Genomic DNA, 25,917 nt, shown 5'->3' on the forward strand with positions numbered 1-25,917 from the left:
AGGTTCTGACCATAATGTAGACCCTCATTCCCAAACTGTAACTCCTGTTGGTGGAGACAATGAGGAAGACGATGATAAGACTCAAATACCTGATTGGAGCGACAACTTTAGTTTTTTGTCAGGGCAGGAACAGGTTGGCTCTGAGGACGACGGGTGTGATAACGCACAGGGTGATGATGATGAGGTTGGAGATCCCACTTACTGTCAACCCACAGTCAGCCAAGAGATGAGGTCAGCAGAGGAGGTGGAGGAAGATGCTAGTGACGACGAGGTCAGGTTGCGCCTTCCTGGACAGAGACGTAGTACTGGAAGCACGTCAACAACTGCATCCTCAAACACAACTCTGCCTCTCACCACAAGTCGTGGTGGCTCTTCAGGTCGCATGGGTGCTAAGCCTTGCATAGCCTGGGCATTTTTTCAGATCGATAAAGATGACCCAACTCGTGTTATCTGTAACATTTGTCAGCAAAAGCTAAGTAGAGGCCAAAAAATACATAGTTTGAGTACTTCATGCATGAACCGGCACATGGACAAGAAGCATAAGTTGCAGTGGGAAGCTCAGTGTGCTACAATGCGGCCTAGCCAGCCGGGCCAACCACCGTCTGCCATATCTTGTGCATCCGCGGCCTCTTCATCCTCTGTGACTGGGTGGACAGCAGTCACACCTGTTTTGGGGCGCAGACCTGCCACCTCTTTACCCGCAACAGCCAGCGTGATTGGCAGGTCATCATTTTCTTTGGAGGTGGTAACACCAGCTGGTGTTGAGCGCTGTCCGACATCGATAGCACCACCTTTGGATCAAGGCAACCTAACATGTCCGCCTGCATCTTCCTCACAGACCGGCAGTTTGCCGGGGACACCCTTATCAACCCCGTCTAAGCACAATAGCCAGCCCTCAGTCCCTCAGATGTGGACAAGTAAAAGACCATTTCCTCCTAGCCATGAGAAAGCTAAGAGGTTGAATTTCACCATCTGCAAGTTCTTGGCTACAGAAATGCTGCCTTTCCGCCTGGTGGACACAGAGGATTTTCGAGACCTTATGTCCGCGCAGTGCCCCAGTACCAGATGCCCAGTCGGCACTACTTCTCAAAGAAAGGTGTGCCTGCGCTCCACCAGCATGTCGCACACAACATCACCGCTTCTTTGAGAAACTCTGTGTGTGACAGGGTGCATTTCACCACAGACACTTGGACGAGTAGGCATGGACAGGGGCGTTACATGTCGCTGACTGGGCACTGGGTAACTATGGTGACAGCAGGACAAGGGGCTGCTGTCCAAGTCTTGCCGTCCCCACGAGTTGTGCGTCAATCCTCTTTATGTCAATGTTCCTCAACTGCTTCTGCCTCCTCAACCTCCTCTCGGTCTTCCACCTGCACCCAAAGCCTGTCTGGTCATGCCACAAGCTTTCTAACTGCGCAGAAGGGATCCTGCACACCTCCTTACTATGCTGGCAGTAGGGCTCAATGTCATCAGGCGGTTTTTACATTGAAATCTCTTGGAAATGTGAGTCACACAGCTGAGGAGTTGTGGTCAGCTCTGGAGAACCATTTTCATGAATGGTTGTCTCCACTGGACCTGAAAGCAGGGAAGGCCGTGTGCGACAATGCTGCAAACCTGGGTGCGGCCCTTCGCCGGGGCAATGTCACACACGTGCCTTGTATGGCTCACGTGTTGAACCTGGTTGTCCAGCAATTTTTAGCCCACTATCCCAGACTAGATGGCCTTCTGCAGAGGGCACGGTCGCTGTGTGCTCACTTTCGCCGTTCGCATCCCGCAGCTCAGCGACTTACATCTCTACAGAAGTCGTTGGCCTGCCACTTCACCGGCTAAAATGCGATGTGCCTACCCGGTGGAATTCAACTCTGCACATGTTGCAGCGACTGTGGCAGCACCGACAAGCCCTGGTGCAATACGTTCTGACGTATAGCCTGGGCCAACGAGATCCAGAGGTGGGGCAAATCACGCTGGAGGAGTGGTCTCAGATCAGGGACCTATGCACCCTTCTGCACAGTTTTGAAATGGCGACGAAGATGTTTAGTGCTGACGATGCCATTATCAGCATGACTATTCCGGTGATTTACATGCTGGAGCACATGTTAAACAGAATTCGGAGTCAGGTGGTGGCACAAGAGGAGGTGGAGGAAGTAGAGGAGGAGGAGTTGTATGCGGAAGGGCTAACATCTGCAAGGTTCAGACGGTCGGCAGCACCAAGGCGGCAGGCATGTGAGGGTGGGGGAGATGGTTTTACCAGGGCGCATGGTAGCAGCCAAACTAGTGAGGAAGGTGCAGGAGCCCAGGAAGAAGTGGAGGACGAACTGATGGAAGACTCATCAGATGAGGGAGACCTTGATCACATTTCTGTTGTGCGAGGTTGGGGGGAGAGGACAGAGGAAGGAAGCATGATTGTTACCTCGCCACCAACACAACAGGGACTTGGTGCTCCTGGATGCGCAACACACATGAGTGAATCTTACAGTTCTAACTTGCCAACCGTGGTCTGTATGGAGTTGTTCAATAAAGGGCCCAAAATTAAGATAACATAGATGGGAGAGGTCTCTATGAATAGGAATTCCTAAGTATTTGATACCCTGTGAGGGCCAGGCAAAGGGAAAGTTGGACTGGATGGAATCCTATATGGATTTGGGGAGGGAGACATCGAGGGCCTCAGACTTCGCTGCATTGATTTTAAAATTTGAGCATGTAACAAAGTGATCTATTTCAGCCATAACAGCATGGATGGATATATGTGATTGAGTGATATATACTAGGACATCATCAGCAAATAGAGAGCACTTGTACTCGGTGCCTCCCACCTTAATCCACCTAATATTGGGGTTATGGCGAATTGATGAGAGCAGGTGCTCCGTCACTAGGATGTATAAGAGAGGGGACAGAGAACATCCCTGCCTTGTCCCATTGGTGATTGTGAAAGGTGATGAAAATGTTCTGACGCGCCCCCTGGGCCTTGGGACACCCGGAGACGGACCCTTTTTGGTGGATGCTGGTGGTTGTAGTCTCCGTGGCGGCGACCCGGTTCCGTGGCTCAGGGCGGTCAAACCAGTGGCGGAACTATTTATGTGGTTTTGATGTTTAAATGTCCGACTACGCCACCCGTGGATTGCGGTCAGAGTGAACCGCCGCTCCAGGGCAGACCGCTGAGGCTGGTGTTGTGGGTGCAACAGAGCGTAGCATAACTCCCCACGGGAGGAGTATAGCCTCAGGGCAGTGTATGCGGAGGATGGGGGTAATGGTGCAGGGCAGCAGCAGTAATGACACGGAGTCAGTGATGCAGTCCGGGGCCTTTACTCACAGTTCTTATTATCCAGACCACGTCTGCAGGTAACGGCTGCCCACGTACTGTGCTCACCAGGTGAGGGGCTCAGACAACTCCCAGATAACTTTGGAGTGCTTCACAGGACCCCCTTTGTGTGTCCTTTGTCTGGCCTTTCTTACCAACACTTCTGTCCGGTTGCCTCGGGCCTCCTCTTGGTAAACTTGGCGCCAGTTTCCCTGACCCTATGTGGTGCCTTCCTAGCGGGTGTAGCGAGGGGCTGCGCCACATAAAATGTCACAGCCTCCTGTTTCTAGCTGAGGGTCGTTTCCTGCCTCCACTAGTTTCGGGGACCGGTCTCCCCCTTTGGCCTGACCCCTCCACGCAGGTGGATTCGGGCGTGCGGTGGCGACTCGCCCGTCCGCACCCCTGAGATCCCTTCGTTCCTCGTTCCTGGAGCCTTCTCCGCTCCTCTTCCTTCCTTCTCCCTCTTCCAGGCCTGGACCTCTGTTACTAGGCCCGCCTCCGGAGCAGAGCTCATGCAGAGCCCCTGCTCCCTGCCACTTCTGCTTAGACTTCTCTGCACTGAACTAAGATGGTGCCCACCTTTTATACTCCCTTCTCAATGCACCCAGGAACTGCTTCCTCCCTGCTCCTGCACTACAGGGTTCCCCTTCCTCAGTGTTCCCTCCCCCCACTCCAGCCAGGGACAGGGACTGTCGAGCCGATCTCAGGGGCATATTGGTCGCCCTGCCCCACGGCAATGTGGTGTAATGCATGCAGGTGTCGGGTCCTGATCCACACTACATCCTTACCTGAGAGTGAGATATCACACCTCTGGGTGAGGTGCAATACCTCTGTAGCAACCGAGCCCTCAGGGTGCTACAGTTCCATTTATCTTCAGCCTAGGTGACGTATTGCGATACAGGGCCGTGATTTTGGCTATAAAAGGGTCCCCTAGACCCCTACCCCAAGCATTTTAAGAGAATCATATATGGCGTACCAGGAGACTCTATGGAATGCTTTCTCAGCATCCAACGAGAGTATCTAATTACAAATTTTTAACTGCATCTAGCCCAGGAAATACTTTGTGCCTAGTAGCAGTGTCTGCTAGTCAGCGGATTATCCCGGTTGTTAAGCAAGCTACACCACCTGTAGTTTGGACACTTCATTTTTTCAAAGGAAATGCTTCGGGACCACGGGATACTCAGTGAAGAGCATCAGGAGGCACCCCAAGGCATAGGGGATCGGACTGGCAGTAGGATGCCTTGCGGTGGACAGCCGAGCTCGATCCTTATAAAAGCTTTTTAACTGCAGCAGCTTTAGTGGACGCTACTGGAGCTGGAATTACGCGGCTGCTGGCATGAGACTTGCCCTCCAATAGATCCTTGTAAATGGATTTAAAGTGTATGTATTCAAATTAGAGAGACAATTTAAATTAAAAAGCTTAGAGCTGCCTCCACCACAGGGGGGCTCGCTCGACCCACCAGCGGACAGGCACCAGTATTGGGAGAGGGGGGCTGGCCGTCAGGGTTCACCGCGGCTCTGGCACAAACCCGGCGACACGGAGGTGGCACGGGCAGGAGCGGACTGAACGTGTCGGCTTCTCACTTTTTGGATTTTAGAAGGGCATGACATGCCTATATCTGTGTCTCCCCCTCCTTTTACTCCTCCACCTCTTTTCTTTTCGCATGACTATATGTACTTGTCACTTTTCCATGTGTTAGTTGTGTCTTCTGTGCAGTTTGTCAGCTTTTGGACACCTTTGAAGGTGTTTTCTATGTGTTTCTATGTGTTTTTGTTTGCCTGCCATTGGTTTTAACGGTGTTCGAAGGTGTTCGACGAACAGTTCGACGAACAGTTCGGCGAACACACGGGTGTTCGACGAACCGAACCGAACTCGAACACTACGGGGGTGGCTCAACACTACTGACCAGGCCTCTTATGCTAGCCAGTAGTCCCGGGAGGGTCTGCCTTATAATCATCAGTAAAGACCCTGAACTGCATTGCAAAGACTCTGAGTCGTTCCTGCTGCACTCGTGCACCATCACCCCCATCATCCACCCTCACTGCCCTGAGGCTATACTCCTCCCGAGGGGAGTTGTCCCATTCTATGCTGCGCACACAACACCAGCCTCAGCGGTCTGCCTCGCAGCGGTGGTACTCCCTGACCGCAATCCACGGGTGGCGCAGTCGGACAATTAACCTCAAAACCTAAGAAAGACTGCCACTGGTTTGACCAGCCTGAGCCACGGGACTGGGTCACCGCCACGGAGACTACAGACCCCAGAGACCCGGCATCGGGTATCCCACACACGTGTACACACGGCCCAGGGGGCACGTCACATGCAGTACAGCATATTACAAACATAAGTCCCATTATTGGGGAGTGGGTGTCCCATAGTATTTGCTTATGCCTTGCAAGCAAAAGCTGCCAAAAATTTGGACGGAGCAACTTGCAATGCCCCTTACAAGAGCCATGCAGTACAGCATATTACAAACATAAGTCCCATTATTGGGGAGTGGGTCTCCCATAGTATTTGCTTATGCTTTCCAAGCAAAAGCTGCCAAAAATTAGGACGGAGCAACTTGCAATGTCCCTTTCAAGAGCCATGCAGAACAGCATATTACAAACATAAGTCCCATTATTGGGGAGTGGGTGTCCCATGGTATTTGCTTATGCTTTCCCAGCAAAAGCTGCCAAAAATTTGGACGGAGGAACTTGCAATGCTGGCACCCTGGTGGTATAGTGGTGGTGGAGGCTGAGGATAAGTAGAAGAAGATTAAACAACCGAAACGAGGAAGCGTATACCCATGTGTGGGTGTGAAGCGGTGCATGTGAATACACCTCCCGAAATAACACAGTGGATTTGACTTTTTGTTACTCTGCTGTCATTTGGTGGTGATGAGAAGTCTGGCCCAATCCAGCCCTTGTTCATTTTGATAAGGGTTCAGCTTGTCAGCATTGTCAGTTGACAGGCTAGTGCGCTTATCAGTTATAATTCCCCCAGCGGCACTAAAAACACGCTCCGATAACACGCTAGCGGCAGGGCAGGCCAGGACCTCCAAGGAGTACAGAGTGAGTTCATTCCAAGTGTCCAGCTTGGATACCCAATAATTAAAAGGCACCATCTTTTGAAACTTTCCACTCCTTGTGAGAGTACCCCGCGCCTCAGGGCCTGTAAGCTGGGCGGGTGTCAGAAAACTGTCCCAGAACGTTGACAGTGTTCCCCTGCCTCTGCTGGATAGGAGTTGCATCTCTCTCGCCTGTACGCCTTGGTTGGGCAACGAACTGTGACCTCTGCCGCTAGCGTGTTCAGATGGGAATTTTTTCAAGAGTTCTGCAGCAAGGGCCTTCTGGTATTGCCCCATTTTTGTAGACCTCTCCACCTCAGGAATAAGAGAGTGAATGTTCTCCTTGTAGCGGGGGTCTACAAGTGTCACCAACCAGTAATGACTGTCACCCAACATTTTGACAACGCGAGGGTCACGGTTAAGGCAGCGTAACATAAAGTCAGCCATGCGTGCCAGACTGGTAACGGGCAAGATTTCCGTGTCCTCACCAAGATGACGACTGACCATGCTCTCCTCCTACTCCTCCTCCTCTTCCTCCTCCCCCCTGTCCTCAGGCCACCCACGCAGAACCGACGGTATGACACTTGTACAGGTACTACCGTCTACAACGCATGATAGCAGCTCCTGTTCTTCCTCCTCCTCTCCCTCATTGTCCTCCAATGCACGTTGGGATGAGATGAGGCTGGGCTGTGTGTAATCGCCCGCTACGGCTTCTTGATCCATCTCATCATACTCTGGCTGCAATGCCTCCTCTTTAATTCTCTGCAGAGAGCGTTGCAAAAGACAAACAAGTGGTGGGATGCTGACACTAATGATGGCGTCATCGCCACTCACCATCTTGGTGGCCTCCTCAAAGTTTGTCAGGATGGTACATATGTCAGACATCCAGGTCCACTCCTGAGGTCTTATGTGTGGAGTCTGACCTGAATATCGACGGCCTTGCTGCAGCTGGTACTCCACAACTGCTCTCTTCTGCTCACAAATCCTTTGCAACATGTGGAGGGTAGAGTTCCAACGTGTGGGGACATCACACACCAGTCGGTGTGCCGGAAGCTGCAAACGCTGCTGCAACACAGCAAGCTGTAGCTGACTTGCAAAAATGATCTGACAGGCGGCGTACTTTCACGAGCAGATCTGGCAACTCGGGGTACGATTTAAGAAACCGCTGAACCACGAGGTTAAGCACATCAGCCAGGCATGGTACGTGTGTGATCTCACCTCGCCTCAGAGCCGCCACCAGGTTACGGCCATTGTCACACACGACCATGCCGGGATGTAGGTTCAGCGGTCTCAGCCACAGATCTACCTGCTCTTTCATAGCTGTCCACAACTCACAAGTAGTGTTGAGCCACCCCCGTAGTGTTCGAGTTCGGTTCGGTTCGTCGAACACCCGTGTGTTCGCCGAACTGTTCGTCGAACTGTTCGTCGAACACCTTCGAACACCGTTAAAACCAATGGCAGGCAAACAAAAACACATAGAAACACATAGAAAACACCTTCAAAGGTGTCCAAAAGCTGACAAACTGCTCAGAAGACATAACTAACACATGGAAAAGTGACAAGTACATATAGTCATGCGAAAATAAAAGAGGTGGAGGAGTAAAAGGAGGGGGAGACACAGATATAGGCATGTCATGCCCTTCTAAAATCCAAAAAGTGAGAAGCCGACACGGCCAGTCCGCTCCTGCCCGTGCCACCTCCGTGTCGCCGGGTTTGTGCCAGAGCCGCGGTGAACCCTGACGGCCAGCCCCCCTCTCCCAATACTGGTGCCTGTCCGCTGGTGGGTCGAGCGAGCCCCCCTGTGGTGGAGGCAGCTCTAAGCTTTTTAATTTAAATTGTCTCTCTAATTTGAATGAATACACTTTAAATCCATTTACAAGGATCTATTGGAGGGCAAGTCTCATGCCAGCAGCCGCGGTAATTCCAGCTCCAGTAGCGTCCACTAAAGCTGCTGCAGTTAAAAAGCTTTTATAAGGATCGAGCTCGGCTGTCCACCGCAAGGCATCCTACTGCCAGTCCCAGCCCCTATGCCTTGGAGTGCCTCCTGATGCTCTTCACTAAGTATCCCATGGTCCCGAAGCATTTCCTTTGAAAAAATTAAGTGTCTAAACTACAGGTGGTGCAGCTTGCTTAACAGCCGGGATAATCTGCTCACTAGCAGACACTGCTACTAGGCACAAAGTATTTCCTGGGCTAGATGCAGTTAAAAATTTGTAATTAGATACTCTCGTTGGATGCTGAGAAAGCATTCCATAGAGTCTCCTGGCACGCCATATATGATTCTCTTAAAAAGCTTGGGGTAGGGGTCTAGGGGACCCTTTTATAGCCAAAATCACGGCCCTGTATCGCAATACGTCACCTAGGCTGAAGATGAATGGAACTGTAGCACCCTGAGGGCTCGGTTGCTACAGACGTATTGCACCTCACCCAGAGGTGTGATATCTCACTCTCAGGTAAGGATGGAGTGTGGATCAGGACCCGACACCTGCATGCATTACACCACATTGCCGTGGGGCAGGGCGACCAATATGCCCCTGAGATGGGCACGACAGTCCCTGTCCCTGGCTGGAGTGGGGGGAGGGAACACTGAGGAAGGGGAACCCTGTAGTGCAGGAGCAGGGAGGAAGCAGTTCCTGGGTGCATTGAGAAGGGAGTATAAAAGGTGGGCACCATCTTAGTTCAGTGCAGAGAAGTCTGAGCAGAAGTGGCAGGGAGCAGGGGCTCTGCATGAGCTCTGCTCCGGAGGCGGGCCTAGTAACAGAGGCCCAGGCCTGGAAGAGGGAGAAGGAAGGAAGAGGAGCGGAGAAGGCTCCAGGAACGAGGAATGAAGGGATCCCAGGGGTGCGGACGGGCGAGTCGCCACCGCACGCCCGAATCCACCTGCGTGGAGGGGTCAGGCCAAAGGGGGAGACCGGTCCCCGAACTAGTGGAGGCAGGAAACGACCCTCAGCTAGAAACCGGAGGCTCTGACATTTTATGTGGCGCAGCCCCTCACTACACCCGCTAGGAAGGCACCACATAGGGTCAGGGAAACTGGCGCCAAGTTTACCAAGAGGAGGCCCGAGGCAGCCGGACAGAAGTGTTGGTAAGAAAGGCCAGACAAAGGACACACAAAGGGGGTCCTGTGAAGTGCTCCAAAGTTATCTGGGAGTTGTCTGAGCCCCTCACCTGGTGAGCACAGTACGACGTGGGCAGCCGTTACCTGCAGACGTGGTCTGGATAATAAGAACTGTGAGTAAAGGCCCTGAACTGCATCACTGACTCCGTGTCGTTACTGCTGCTGCCCTGCACCATCACCCCCATCCTCCGCATACACTGCCCTGAGGCTATACTTCTCCCGTGGGGAGTTATGCTACGCTCTGCTGCACCCACAACACCAGCCTCAGTGGTCTGCCCTGTAGCGGCGGTTTACTCTGACCGCAATCCACGGGTGGCGTAGTCGGACATTTAAACATGAAAACCACATAAATAGTTCCGCCACTGGTTTGACCGCCCTGAGCCACGGAACTGGGTCGCTGCCACGAAGACTACAACCACCAGCATCCACCAAAAAGGGTCCGGCTCCGGGTGTCCCAAGGCCCAGGGGGTGCGTCAGAACATTTTCATCACCTTTCACAATCACCAATGGGACAAGGCAGTGATGTCCTCTGTCCTCTCTCTTATACATCCTAGTGACGGAGCACCTGCTCTCATCAATTCGCCATAACCCCAATATTAGGTGGATTGAGGTGGGAGGCACCGAGTACAAGTGCTCTCTATTTGCTGATGATGTCCTAGTATATATCACTCAATCACATATATCCATCCATGCTGTTATGGCTGAAATAGATCACTTTGTTACATGGTAAAATTTTAAAATCAATGCAGCGAAGTCTGAGGCCCTCGATGTCTCCCTCCCCAAATCCATATAGGATTCCATCCAGTCCAACTTTCCCTTTGCCTGGCCCTCACAGGGTATCAAATACTTAGGAATTCCTATTCATAGAGACCTCTCCCATCTATGTTATCTTAATTTTGGGCCCTTTATTGAACAACTCCATACAGACCACGGTTGGCAAGTTAGAACTGTAAGATTCACTACGTGAACCACTGGTGTTTTGTGGAAAAGCACATGTACACTGCGTTCCAAATTATTATACAAAAAGTGTTTAGGAGTGATAAGGGAAGAATTTGTTTGTTTGTCAGTTAAACTCATTGATGGTGATGTGTGTCAGGGCTCTTTATATCACTGTAAGCAATTGCAGACACCTGTGCTAATTAGTTTGGCAGGTGTGTCCAATGAAAGGCAAGACTACTTAAGAAGGCTCTCTCACATTATTAAGCAGCCTACATTTTCTGCCAAAATGGGAAAGAAAAAGGATGTGTCGGCTGCTGAGAAGCAACAAATTGTGGAGTGTTTAGGTCAAGGCATGACTACAATCAACATTGTGCGATGATCAGGATGAAGTGTCTTGGCAATCAAGAAGTATGTAGCTGATTCACAGTACACACGTGTGCGTGCTGATAAGGGCAAATTGAGGACTCTTTCCTACAGGCAATTACGTCAGGTTGAAAGAGCAGCGGCAAAAAAGCCTTGTCATAGCAGCAGACAAGTTTTTGAAGCTGCTTGTGCCTCCAACGTCCCCCGAACAACAAGATGCAGGGTCCTTCAGAGGTTTGCAGCTGTGCATGCGCCATCCTGTCGACCTCCTCTATCCACTTCACACAAGCAGAAACGGCTCCAGTGGGCCAAACATTACATGAAGACTGATTTCAAAACTGTTTTGTTCACGGATGAGTGCCGTGCAGCGCTCGATGGTCCAGATGGATGGAGTGGAGGATGGCTGGTTGATGGACACCCCACGCAAACACGGCTACAGCGCCAACAAGGAGGAGGTGGAGTAATGTTTTGGGCTGGAATCATGGGGAGAGAGATTGTCGGCCCCTTTAGGATCCCTGAATCATAGAATGGTAGAGTTGGAAGGGACCTCCTGGGTCATCTGGTCCAACCCCCTGCTCAAAGCAGGATTCACTAGATCATCTCAGACAGATGTCTGTCCAGCCTCTGTTTGAAGACGTCCATTGAAGGGGAACTCACCACCTCTCGTGGCAGCCTGTTCCACTCATTAATCACCCTAACTGTCAAAAAGTTTTTTCTAATATCTAATCTGTGTCTCCTCCCATTTAGTTTCATCCCATTGCTTCTAGTCTTTCCTTGTGCAAATGAGAATAAAGATGATCCTTCTACAATGTGACAGCCCTTGACATATTTGTAGACAGCTATTAAGTCTCCTCTCAGTCTTCTTTTTTGCAAGCTAAACATTCCCAAATCCTGCAACCGTTCCTCATAGGACATGGTTTGCAGACCAGTCACCATTCTGGTCGCTCATCTCTGAACTTGCTCCAGTTTGTCTATGTCTTTTTTAAAATGTGGTGCCCAAAACTGTACACAGTTTTCCAGATGAGGTCTGACCAAAGAGGAGTAAAGACCGGTAATGACTTCACGTGATCTAGACTGTATGCTTCTGTTAATACATCCCAGAATTGTATTTGCCTTTTTTGCTGCTGCATCACACTGTTGACTCATGTTCAGTCTATGATCTATTAGTATACCTAAGTCTTTTTCACATGTACTGTTGCTTAGCTCTATTCCTCCCATTCTGTATATGCTTTTTTCATTTTTATTACTGAAGGCACTAAAGATGAACTCCATAATGTATGTGGATTTTCTCAAACAGCACTTCCTGCCATGGTTCAAGAAGAAGAACCGTGTATTTCACAGCAAGATCATTTTTCTGCATGATAATGCACCATCTCATGCTGCACATAAAACATCTGCATCTCTGGCTGATATGGGCATAAAAGGGGACAAACTTATGGTGTGACCCCCATGCTCCCCTGACCTCTACCCCATTCAGAACCTTTGGAGCATCATTAAAAGGAGTGTCTATGATGGCGGGAGACAGTTCACATCTAAGCAACAGCTCTGGGAGGGTATTCTGTCCTCATGCAAAACAATTGAAGCAGAAACCATCCAAAACCTGACAAATTCAATGGACGAGAGAGTTCAGAAGCTCCTTTCGAACAAGGGGTCCTATGTGAAAATGTAACATCACCTAGAATAAAGTTTTGAGTTGAAAACTGTTTGATTTCAGTTTCTAACAACCTGCTAATGCTTATAATTTCAAAACTGACCATTTTTTTGGTCTTTATTAAAATGAAAAGGTTGATCGAAAAGTTTGGGGGATCTAAGAGTGTGGCAACCCAGTAGTCATGATTACTTCGAATTCTGACAATATGAGGGTCATGCTGCAGGTAGTGCAGCAAGAAGGCACTTATGTGCCTTGCGCATCTCGGAGCCCCAAAATTATTTTCCGGGCTAGATGCAGCTAAAAATTATTTTTAATTTTAAATCTGGTGAAGCTTTAGTATAGATGGCCTAATAGGATCAGTGCTGCACACTGCTACAAAGCCCAAATTATTTTCCAGTCAAGATACAGATAAACATGATTAGTAATTTGAAAGCTTAAAACGGTTGGTAGGGTGATTTTAACCAATCATCAAGCTTTTACTCTCCCCAGGATGACACAGGGGTAGAAAAGTCGTTTCGGATCCATGATTTGTTCATCTTTATGAACGTGAGTCTGTCTACATTATCAGTGGAGAGCCGCGTGCGCTTATCTGTCAGCACACCACCAGCAGCGCTGAACACACGTTCAGACAGAACGCTGGCTGCGGGGCATGACAAGATCTCCAAGGCGTAAGTGGCTAGCTCCGGCCATTTATCCAGATTGGAAGCCCAAAAAGAGCAAGGGTCCAGTGACACAGTCGTGGCTTCAATGTTTACTTGGAGATACTCCTGTACCATCGTCTCTAGGCGTTGACTATGTGTCAGACTTCTTGTCTCCTGTGGCCTTGCAAAGGATGGGCTAAAAAAGTGGTGAAATGATTCCGCAAAATTGATGTTACCAGCAGATACTGTGGTTCTGTTACGGTTTGAGTGCTGAACACTTGACGGTCCCACGGTTGGCAAGTTGGAACTGTGAGATTCACTACGTGCACCACTGGTATTTTGTGGAAAAGCACATGTAAGATTCTGCAACAGTCTCTGCTGATACTCCTGCATGCGTGCATCCCTTTCTATGGCAGGAATAATTTCTGCAAATTTACTTTTGTACCGGGGATCTAACAGTGTGGCAACCCAGTAGTCAGGATTATTTCTAATTCTCACAATTCGAGGGTCATGTTGCAGGTAGTGCAGCAAGAAGGCACTCATGTGTGTTGCGCATCCAGGAGCACCAAGTCCCTGTTGTGTTGGTGGCGAGGTAACAATCATGCTTCCTTCCTCTGTCCTCTCCCCCCAACCTCGCACAACAGAAATGTGATCAAGGTCTCCCTCATCTGATGAGTCTTCCATCAGTTCGTCCTCCACTTCTTCCTGGGCTCCTGCACCTTCCTCACTAGTTTGGCTGCTACCATGCGCCCTGGTAAAACCATCTCCCCCACCCTCACATGCCTGCCGCCTTGGTGCTGCCGACCGTCTGGACCTTGCAGATGTTAGCCCTTCCGCATACAACTCCTCCTCCTCTACTTCCTCCACCTCCTCTTGTGCCACCACCTGACTCCGAATTCTGTTTAACATGTGCTCCAGCATGTAAATCACCGGAATAGTCATGCTGATAATGTCACGGGTGTGTTGCCACGAAGATCGTCACGAGTACACAGCCTGACTTCTCGCAGCTGACTTGTTGGTGCTTTGTGTTTCTCGGCAGTGAGGGAGTTAATTCTCTCTCTCTCTCTGGGCTAGATGAGGTCCAGCCTCGCCCAGCTGCAATCAATACTTCTGTAGTGAGACTCCTTCATATACCTGCTGGTCTGTTTGGGAGGTGTCGGTGAAAGCATTTCATTCAGACTGACAGAGCGGATCGTGGTGTTTGGAGTTGCTGAGATAAGTGTATTTGGAAGTGTTTTTTCCCTTTCCTCGCTTTATCATTTATCTCCTTTCCCGTTGGTTTTCCCTCTGTTGTAGTTGAGAAGTTGTTTGTATGCAAGGTGGTTTTGGTTTTTCCCTTGTACTGTCTCGTTCGTCTAAATACTGTGTTTGGGCATATTATTTCTTGTTCCCTTTGGTTGTGATCGGGGTCCTTCTCAGGACTAGATTACTGAGGTGCAGGGATCTTCAGGAGGTAGGGGTTACGCTGGCGGCCTGGACCTCTGTACCTTTAACAGTACCTCCAGGTTGAGGGATTAGTCAGGGCCCCAGCTTAGGGTCAGCTTAGGCCCCCTACCTCCAGTATACAGAGACAGCGTGACATTTTCACCGACCCACTTAGTTTTTCTCCAGCTACTATGGATCCAGTAGCCGGTCTAGCTCGGCAATTGCAGAGTTTGTCCATGGAGCTGGCGGACGTTAGGTCCAAGGTTTGGCATCCTCAGGAGCAAGCCGGACCAGAACCTAAAGTAGCTCTCCCTGATAGGTTCACTGGGGGGCGGGACAAGTTTTTTGTTTTCCGGGAGGCATGTAAATTGTACTTTCGGCTGCGGCCTCGGTCATCGGGGAGTGAAGAACAAAGGGTGGGAATTGTCATCTCGCTCCTACAAGGGGACCCACAATCTTGGGCGTTCTCTCTTCCCCCGGGTTCCCCGGCTCTCCAGTCAGTGGATAGGTTTTTCGCTGCCCTGGGACTCGTATATGATGACCCAGATCGGATCTCCCTTGCTGAGTCTAAGTTACGTAGGATCCAGCAGGGAGATCGTCCGGCGGAGGAATTCTGTTCGGAGTTCCGTAGGTGGGCCACGGACACCCAGTGGAATGACCCGGCTCTTAGGAGCCAGTTTTGTCATGGTTTATCCGACAAATTACAGGATGTGTTGGCACAGTATGACTCTCCCGTGTCTCTGGAAGCCGCTATGGCCCTCGCTATTCGCGTGGACAGACGGCTTCGGGAGAGGTGCGGGATAACTCTACCCCCTGTGATGACTCCACCTCCTACAAGGTCCCCTCATATGGTGGTTCCCCTGGTCAGTCCTGAGGAGCCTATGCAATTAGGAGGGACATCATTTCGGGGGAGGGGACCGGTGGTGCGCCATAAGGCAGGAAGGTGTTTCTTCTGCGGGAGAAAGGGACATTTTATTGGGGGGTGTCCATCCCGTCCCTTGCAGAGTGAAGAGTCGTCGGAAAACTGTTGATCCCAGGTTGTGTGGTGGACGGCAATCTGGGAGTAGGTATTTCGTCCCTAGGTTCGTCTCAGTTTCTCGTACCGGCGGAGGTGGTGGTGGGTACGAGAACTGAGAGGATATCTGTTCTTCTGGATAGTGGGGCCGGGGCTAATCTGGTTGATGCTCGGTTTGCCCGGGTTCAAGGTATGCGGTTGAGTGAGTTGGCTAAACCCATCCCCATATTCTCGATCGATGCCAGGCCTCTCGGGCAGGGAAGTTTTTTGCAAGTTGTGCATAACGTAAAACTTCAAGTGGGGGCAATACATAAAGAACTGTTGTCTTGCTACGTGTTGGAGGGTCTTCCCACTCCTATTGTGTTGGGCCTTCCTTGGTTAGCTAAGCATAACCCGGTTATTAATTGGCAAACCAGGGAGATAAGCCAATGGAGTAAATTCTGTAATAAAAACTGCATGAACACGGTCATTGGTGCGGTTACTCCTTGGGTCTTACCTCCATTTCTGGCGGACTTTGAGGATGTATTCTCGGAGAAAGGGTGTCAGGAACTACCTCCTCATCGCGTGTATGACTGTTCTGTAAAACTGCTCCCTGAGGCCAAGTTACCTAAAGCTAGGTTGTATAACCTTTCTGGTCCTGAGAGGCAGGCCATGAAGGATTATATCTCAGAAAGTCTGGCTAAGGGGCATATTAGACCTTCATCTTCACCGGTGGCTGCGGGGTTCTTCTTTGTTAAGAAGAAAGATGGAGGCCTACGCCCTTGCCTGGATTTCCGTGAACTTAATCGGATTACGGTCCGAGATCCGTATCCGCTCCCACTTATTCCCGATCTCTTTAATCAGATCGTGGGCGCCAAATGGTTTTCTAAGTTGGATCTCAGGGGGGCGTACAATCTGATTAGGATGGAGGGGGATGAGTGGAAGACGGCGTTTAACACTCCGGAGGGGCATTATGAGAACCTTGTCATGCCATTCGGTCTGACTAATGCCCCGGCGGTGTTCCAACACTTTGTTAATGACATTTTTCGCCGCTTGGTGGGACAGTTTGTTGTCATATATCTGGATGATATCCTAATTTACTCGCCGGATCTGGTGTCTCATCAGGAGCACGTTAGGCAGGTGTTACAGATCTTGCGGGATAATAAACTGTATGCCAAGTGGGAAAAGTGTGTGTTCGCCGTACAGGAACTCCAGTTTTTAGGCTTCCTGGTTTCAGCGTCCGGTTTTCGTATGGACCCTGGGAAAGTGCGGGCAGTTCTTGAGTGGGATCGGCCAGAGAATCTTAAGGCACTACAACGTTTCCTGGGGTTTGCTAATTATTACCGGAAGTTCATTCGTAATTTCTCGTCCATGGTTAAGCCTCTCACTGACATGACTAAAAAGGGGACGGATTTTTCTAGGTGGTCTGACAAGGCTTGTCAAGCATTCTCCTCTTTGAAAAAATGTTTTGCCTCGGCGCCCATACTCATTCAACCTGATGCGTCTCAGCCATTCATTGTAGAGGTAGACGCTTCCGAGGTAGGGGTGGGAGCAGTATTGTCACAGGGTTCGTCCCCTGGTAAGTGGCATCCGTGCGCCTTTTTCTCTAAAAAATTGTCGTCCGCTGAGAGGAATTACGATGTCGGCAATAGGGAACTCTTGGCCATTAAGTTAGCTTTTGAGGAGTGGCGCCATTTTCTGGAGGGGGCTGTTCATCCGGTCACCGTCATCACCGATCACAAGAACCTGCTATATCTGGAGTCCGCAAAACGTCTGAATCCCAGACAAGCTAGGTGGTCATTGTTTTTTACCAGGTTTAATTTTGTCGTTACATATCGTCCTGGGTCAAAAAATGTAAAGGCGGATGCCTTATCTCGTAGTTTCCCGGGGGCCGGGAATATGGACGACCCAATTCCTATCCTTCAGGAGGGGGTGGTGGTTTCGGCAGTATGCTCTGAGCTGGAGGAGGAGGTATTGGAGGCTCAGGGGGACGCCCCTGTTGGACCTCCAGGGAGATTGTTTGTTCCAGATCAGTTGCGACAAAAGGTGATCGAGGCACACCATAACTCAGTTTTTGTAGGACACCCGGGGAGTAAAGCTACTGTGGATCTCCTCTCGCGTCGGTTTTGGTGGCCTAATTTACATAAGGAGGTGGTAACTTTTGTCGCGTCCTGTGGGGTTTGTGCGCGCTCTAAGACCTCACATACCCGTTCGTCTGGGGCCCTCTTACCTTTGAAGATCCCGGAGCGTCCTTGGACTCATCTGTCTATGGACTTTATTACGGACCTCCCTCCGTCTTCGGGTAAAACGGTCATACTCGTTGTAGTGGACAGGTTCAGCAAGATGGCACATTTTATCGCTCTTCCGGCTCTCCCTAATGCTAAAACTCTTGCGCAGGTGTTCATTGGGGAGATTGTGAGGCTTCACGGGGTACCCTCCGAGGTGGTGTCTGATCGGGGGTCTCAGTTTGTGTCTAAGTTCTGGAAGGCGTTTTGTGCTCGGCGGGGGATGCAGGTGTCATTCTCATCGGCTTTTCATCCTCAGACCAATGGTCAGACGGAACGTATGAACCAGAGCTTGGAGACATATCTCCGGTGTTTTGTGTCAGAGAACCAGGAGGACTGGGCTTCTTTCTTACCTCTGGCAGAGTTTGCTCTTAATAATAGGCGGAGCGAGTCCACTGGTAAGTCCCCGTTTTTTGGGGCATATGGTTTTCACCCCCAGTTTTGTACTTTCAGTGGGGGGGGCTCTTCGGGGGTTCCTGAGGAGGAACGATTTTCCTCATCACTCGCTTCAGTATGGAGAGGGGTGCTGAAGAATCTGAATACTATGGGGAACCGATACAAACGTATGGCTGATAGGAGGAGAGTGTCTGGTCCGGACCTAAGTGTGAACGATCGGGTATGGTTGTCTACCAGGAATATAAAACTTAAGGTTCCCTCCTGGAAACTGGGTCCCAGGTTCATCGGGCCGTACAGAATCAGTTCTATTATTAATCCGGTGGCATTCCGTCTTGACCTCCCCCCTAAGTTTAAAATTCACAACGTGTTTCACAGATCATTGCTTAAGAGGTATGTGGCGCCGGTGGTACCGTCACTTTTACCTCCCCCTCCAGTGGTTGTCAATGGTAACTTGGAGTTCCAGGTATCGAGGGTCATTGATTCACGCTTTAATCGCCGGTCCCTTCAGTACCTGGTTCATTGGAAGGGGTATGGTCCTGAGGAGAGGATGTGGGTTCCTGCGTCGGATATTAACGCAGACCGATTAGTTCGGGCCTTCCACACGACTCACCCGGATAAACCTGGCCCTGAGGGTCCGGAGGCCCCTCGTAGAAGGGGGGGTACTGTCACGGGTGTGTTGCCACGAAGATCGTCACGAGTACACAGCCTGACTTCTCGCAGCTGACTTGTTGGTGCTTTGTGTTTCTCGGCAGTGAGGGAGTTAATTCTCTCTCTCTCTCTGGGCTAGATGAGGTCCAGCCTCGCCCAGCTGCAATCAATACTTCTGTAGTGAGACTCCTTCATATACCTGCTGGTCTGTTTGGGAGGTGTCGGTGAAAGCATTTCATTCAGACTGACAGAGCGGATCGTGGTGTTTGGAGTTGCTGAGATAAGTGTATTTGGAAGTGTTTTTTCCCTTTCCTCGCTTTATCATTTATCTCCTTTCCCGTTGGTTTTCCCTCTGTTGTAGTTGAGAAGTTGTTTGTATGCAAGGTGGTTTTGGTTTTTCCCTTGTACTGTCTCGTTCGTCTAAATACTGTGTTTGGGCATATTATTTCTTGTTCCCTTTGGTTGTGATCGGGGTCCTTCTCAGGACTAGATTACTGAGGTGCAGGGATCTTCAGGAGGTAGGGGTTACGCTGGCGGCCTGGACCTCTGTACCTTTAACAGTACCTCCAGGTTGAGGGATTAGTCAGGGCCCCACCTTAGGGTCAGCTTAGGCCCCCTACCTCCAGTATACAGAGACAGCGTGACAGATAATGGCATCGTCAGCACTAAACATCTTCGTCGCCATTTCAAAACTGTGCAGAAGGGTGCATAGGTCCCTGATCTGAGACCACTCCTCCAGCGTGATTTGCCCCACCTCTGAATCTCGTTGGCCCAGGCTATACGTCAGAACGTATTGCACCAGGGCTTGTCGGTGCTGCCACAGTCGCTGCAACATGTGCAGAGTTGAATTCCACCGGGTAGGCACATCGCATTTTAGCCGGTGAAGTGGCAGGCCCAACGACTTCTGTAGAGATGTAAGTCGCTGAGCTGCGGGATGCGAACGGCGGAAGTGAGCACACAGCGACCGTGCCCTCTGCAGAAGGCCATCTAGTCTGGGATAGTGGGCTAAAAATTGCTGGACAACCAGGTTCAACACGTGAGCCATACAAGGCACGTGTGTGACATTGCCCCGGCGAAGGGCCGCACCCAGGTTTACAGCATTGTCGCACACGGCCTTCCCTGGTTTCAGGTCCAGTGGAGACAACCATTCATGAAATTGGTTCTCCAGAGCTGACCACAACTCCTCAGCTGTGTGACTCACATTTCCCAGACATTTCAATGTAAAAACCGCCTGATGACGTTGAGCCCTACTGCCAGCATAGTAAGGAGGTGTGCAGGATCCCTTCTGCGCAGTTAGAAAGCTTGTGGCATGACCAGACAGGCTTTGGGTGCAGGTGGAAGACTGAGAGGAGGTTGAGGAGGCAGAAGCAGTGGAGGAACTTTGACATAAAGAGGATTGACGCACAACTCGTGGGGACGGCAAGACTTGGACAGCAGCCCCTTGTCCTGCTGTCACCATAGTTACCCAGTGCCCAGTCAGCGACATGTAACGCCCCTGTCCATGCCTACTCGTCCAAGTGTCTGTGGTGAAATGCACCCTGTCACACACAGAGTTTCTCAAAGAAGCGGTGATGTTGTGTGCGACATGCTGGTGGAGCGCAGGCACACCTTTCTTTGAGAAGTAGTGCCGACTGGGCATCTGGTACTGGGGCACTGCGACGGACATAAGGTCTCGAAAATCCTCTGTGTCCACCAGGCGGAAAGGCAGCATTTCTGTAGCCAAGAGCTTGCAGATGGTGAAATTCAACCTCTTAGCTTTCTCATGGCTAGGAGGAAATGGTCTTTTACTTGTCCACATCTGAGGGACCGAGGGCTGGCTATTGTGCTTAGACGGGGTTGATAAGGGTGTCCCCGGCAAACTGCCGGTCTGTGAGGAAGATGCAGGCGGACATGTTAGGTTGCCTTGATCCAAAGGTGGTGCTATCGATGTCGGACAGCGCTCAACACCAGCTGGTGTTACCACCTCCAAAGAAAATGATGACCTGCCAATCACGCTGGCTGTTGCGGGTAAAGAGGTGGCAGGTCTGCGCCCCAAAACAGGTGTGACTGCTGTCCCCCCAGTCACAGAGGATGAAGAGGCCGCGGATGCACAAGATATGGCAGACGGTGATTGCCCCGGCCGGCTAGGCCGCATTGTAGCACACTGGGCTTCCCACTGCAACTTATGCTTCATGTCCATGTGCCGGTTCATGCATGAAGTACTCAAACTATGTATTTTTTGGCCTCTACTTAGCTTTTGCTGACAAATGTTACAGATAACACGAGTTGGGTCATCTTTATCGATCTGAAAAAATGCCCAGGCTATGCAAGGCTTAGCACCCATGCGACCTGAAGAGCCACCACGACTTGTGGTGAGAGGCAGAGTTGTGTTTGAGGATGCAGTTGTTGACGTGCTTCCAGTACTACGTCTCTGTCCAGGAAGGCGCAACCTGACCTCGTCGTCACTAGCATCTTCCTCCACCTCCTCTGCTGACCTCATCTCTTGGCTGACTGTGGGTTGACAGTAAGTGGGATCTCCGACCTCATCATCATCACCCTGTGCGTTATCACACCCGTTGTCCTCAGAGCCAACCTGTTCCTGCCCTGACAAAAAACTAAAGTTGTCGCTCCAATCAGGTATTTGAGTCTTATCATTGTCTCCCTCATTGTCTCCACCAACAGGAGTTACAGTTTGGGAATGAGGGTCTACATTATGGTCAGAACCTTCTGCGTCTGGTCCTGGATCCGACTCATAAAGATTCTGGGCATCAGTGCAGATCATTTCCTCGTCTGGATTCACAGAAGCGCTGGAGTCGACCTCTGATTCCCAGGCTATAGTATGAGTAAACAGCTCTGCAGACTCAACCATCTGTTCTACCTCATACTCAGACGGGCAGCTGGAGATTTGGGAACTGTGAGGAAGCAAGTGCGATTTGGGTGACACCTTTGAGGACTGGAGTATTTGTGATGTTGAAGTTGATGTGGAGGAGAGCCCACTTAAAGGAGCACTTGATATCCGTTGAAGCACCTGCTGTTTTTGTGCCTCATCTGGAATTTGTAGCGATTGGCGTGGCCGTAAGAAAGGGATCTTATCACATTGTCCGCTAAAAGAAGTAGACATTTTAGTTTGGCTGGAAGATGGTCTTTCTTCTGCAGATGTTACTGTTGCTTTAACACCTACCCCACGGACACAACCTTTTTTCCCCTTCCCAACACGCCTATTCCCCTTTCCACCAGCAGCAGGCCTTTTTCCACTCATTTTGGTGGTTAACTAATTCACAACTCTGGAGTTGTTTGCACAAAAAAACAATGGATGGTAACCGAGCAGAGCTGAGTGGCCAAACTGTGGTATTAGGCCAAAACTATTGGCTGGGTTAGATGCAGAAAAAAATTATTTTGAATTTGCAACCTGATGGAGGTCAGTATAGATGGACTAATACAAATAGTCCCACACACTGCTAGAAGCCCAAATATTTTTTCAGAGGTACTGTAGATGCAGATAAAAATTATTTTTAATTTGCAACCTGATGGAGGTCATTATAGATGGACTAATAGACCAAGTCCCACACACCGCTAGAAGCCCAAATATTTTTTCAGAGCTAGATGCAGAAAAAAATTATTTTTAATTTGCAACCTGATGGAGGTCAGTATAGATGGACTAATAGACCAAGTCCCACACACTGCTAGAAGCCCAAATATTTTTTCAGAGCTAGATGCAGAAAAAAATTATATTCAATTTGCAACCTGCTGGAGGTCAGTATAGAAGGACTAATAGAACAAGTCCCACACACTGCTAGAAGCCCAAATATTTTTTCAGAGCTAAATGAAGAAAAAAATTATTTTTAATTTGCAACCTGATGGAGGTCAGTATAGATGGACTAATAGACCAAGTCCCACACACTGCTAGAAGCCCAAATATTTTTTCAGAGCTAGATGCAGAAAAAAATTATTTTTAATTTGCAACCTGATGGAGGTCAGTATAGATGGACTAATAGACCAAGTCCCACACACTGCTAGAAGCCCAAATATTTTTTCAGAGCTAGATGCAGAAAAAAATTATTTTTAATTTGCAACCTGATGGAGGTCAGTATAGATGGACTAATAGACCAAGTCCCACACACTGCTAGAAGCCCAAATATTTTTTCAGAGCTAGATGCAGAAAAAAATTATTTTTAATTTGCAACCTGATGGAGGTCAGTATAGATGGACTAATAGACCAAGTCCCACACACCGCTAGAAGCCCAACTATTTTTTCAGAGCTAGATGCAGAAAAAAATTATATTCAATTTGCAACCTGCTGGAGGTCAGTATAGAAGGACTAATAGAACAAGTCCCACACACTGCTAGAAGCCCAAATATTTTTTCAGAGCTAAATGAAGAAAAAAATTATTTTTAATTTGCAACCTGATGGAGGTCAGTATAGATGGACTAATAGACCAAGTCCCACACACTGCTAGAAGCCCAAATATTTTTTCAGAGCTAGATGCAGAAAAAAATTATATTCAGTTTGCAACCTGCTGGAGGTCAGTATAGATGGACTAATAGAATGATGCTATGCCCAAAAGATTTTACTTCACTAGGTGCAGTAAAAAAATTGGTATTCTATACACAGGTGTTATATCTTGCAACACAGATAGGCTACTCCACTGACTAACACACTCTGCAATAGGCCAAAAAGGATTAGCTTTGCTAGATTCAGCCAAATGCTGTGAAAAAAAACTTGCACAGCACTGGCACAGACCTGCCTGGCAAAAACTGATAGGAACTCATGTAACCTAGTCCTGAAAAGGACTCCAATTACAATTAGTCTTTACTCCCACAACCTATCTATTTAAGAGCACAGACCTCCCTGATAAAAGTCGTAGGAAATGCTGTAACCTAGTCCTTAAAAGGACTGCAATCACAACTATTCCCTACTCCCAAGCTATCTGTATATTTGTGCGAAAATTGGCTTGAAATTAACAAGGTATAGCGCACACAGCAACAGCGGTGCCGTCTAACACGCAGCTGCAGCAGTGAGAAAATGGTGGCGACGGGGAAAATGGCTTGGTCTTATAGGGCAAGGACATGTGACATACACTGCCAATGACACATGCCCTTGCTTGTGTGAAAAAAAGCACTTCGCTCCGTGTGTGCGCTGCTGATAGGCTGACAGATTGCACCTCCCCACTGCAAATGCGGGAAAGAGAAAAAAAAATGGAGATCTTCATTGTTCCTGCAGAGATCCATCCCCTGCCCCTCCCCCCACCCCGCTGTACACTCAAACTGCGTATTAACATTAATTTTCATCATTACTGAGAAAAAATCCAGTTATGATTTTGGTGCACGAACAGTTATCGAACATAACCTCGAACAGCCGAATTTTTCTCAAATTGTTCGTGTTCGCCGAACGGCTCGAACACCGCCCAAAACAGCTCGAATTTGAGATTGGCGAACAGTTCGAGTAGAACAACGCTCATCTCTACTCACAAGCACTGTGAGGTTTATCACCTAAGCTTATGAGTTTCAGCACAGCCTGTTGCCGCTTGGTGGAGGCAGTACTGCAATGCTTCCAGCTTGTAACTGATGTGGTGATATCTGAGATGGAGGCTGAACATGAGGAGGAGGAGGAGGATGCGCAGGAGCTGTACACTGTGGGGGCAACTCTGACTGACATAGGGCCCGCAATCCTCGGTGTGGGGAGGATGTGTTCCGTCCCAAGGTCCGACTGGGTCCCGGCTTCCACTATGTTTACCCAGTGTGCCATCAGAGAGATGTACCGTCCCTGGCCACAGGCAGTTGTCCACGTGTCCATTGTCAGGTGGACGCTCCCAGTAACTGTGTTCTTGAGGGCACGGCAGATGCTTTGGGACATGTGCTTGTGTAGTGCGGGGATGGCACACCGGGCAAAATAGTGTCGGCTGGGGACCGAGTACCGAGGGACGGCCACCGCCATGAGATTGCGGAAGGATTCCGTCTCCACCAGCCTAAAAGGCAGCATTTCCAATGCAAGCAGTCGTGAAATGTGCGAATTTAGGACTGTGGCCTGAGGGGCGTTAGCTGTGAATTTCCGCTTTCGTTCAAAGGTCTGGGATATGGACAACTGAGCGCTGCGGTGGGACGTGGACGTGGACGTTGATGCTGTTTCTTGAGAAACTGCCATAACAAGTGAAGACTGAGAGGAGGGGGCATCTTTACATGCAGTATGAACAGGGGATTGCCTTGCACACACAACAGGGGGTTCTATTGCACGCACAACAGTGGAAGAAGCAGTGGTGAACCCGCTGACACTGGTCGTGGACCCTGGGTTTCGCCCCACAAAGTCGGGTGCTTTGCTGCCATGTGCCTGATCATGCTGGTAGTGGTCAGGCTGGTAGTTTTGTCACCCCCGCTGATGCTGGCATGGCAGGTGGAACATATGGCCTTTTTGGGGTTATCAGCAGAGTCTTTAAAAAAATTCCAGACTCTGGAAGAACTACCACTTGTACTGGCAACGTCCCTCGTGTTGGTGTTACGGGGAACGGTTGCCTGCCTTCTGTCTGCGGCCACCACACTGCTTCTTCCTGCCTGTTGGTGTACTCTGCCTCCCTCCCCCTGTGTGCTGCTGGCCTCACTCTGCATGTCCTCCTTCCACGTTGGGTCAGTTACTAGATCATCCACCACCTCCTCCTCTTCCACTTGCGCACCACGATCCTCCTCCTCACTTCCTGGCAATTGTGTCTCGTCATCGTCCACCTCTTGTGACAGATTGCCAACGTCGACTTCCTGTGGCCGTGGCTGTTCAAATATTTGGGCATCGCAACATGGGATCTCCTCTTCCACCGCTTCAAGCGTATCAGGCGAGGGGCCCAAATATGGAAATGGACCAGTGAACAGCTCTTCAGAGTGTCCAAGTGTGGGATCACTTGCTGTCTGACGACACTCGGCATGGTGGGAGGAAGGAGCATCAGGGTGAGGAAGAGTATGCGGTCGAGACTCACGGCAACTAAGAGTTGACCGTGTGGAAGACAGACCGGAGGTGGTGGTGCCCAGGTAACTGGAAGTATTGTCTGCTATCCAATTAATAACCTGTTCACACTGATCAGTTCTCAATACTGGTGTTGTTCTGTGCTTCCCTAGTAATTCGGTCAAGAAGTGGGAGCGAGAAGATGTG

The sequence above is a fragment of the Phyllobates terribilis genome, unplaced genomic scaffold (assembly GCF_046119375.1).
Source record: "Phyllobates terribilis strain yellow unplaced genomic scaffold, ASM4611937v1 Scaffold_3__8_contigs__length_932513732, whole genome shotgun sequence".
Classification (NCBI taxonomy): domain Eukaryota; kingdom Metazoa; phylum Chordata; class Amphibia; order Anura; family Dendrobatidae; genus Phyllobates; species Phyllobates terribilis.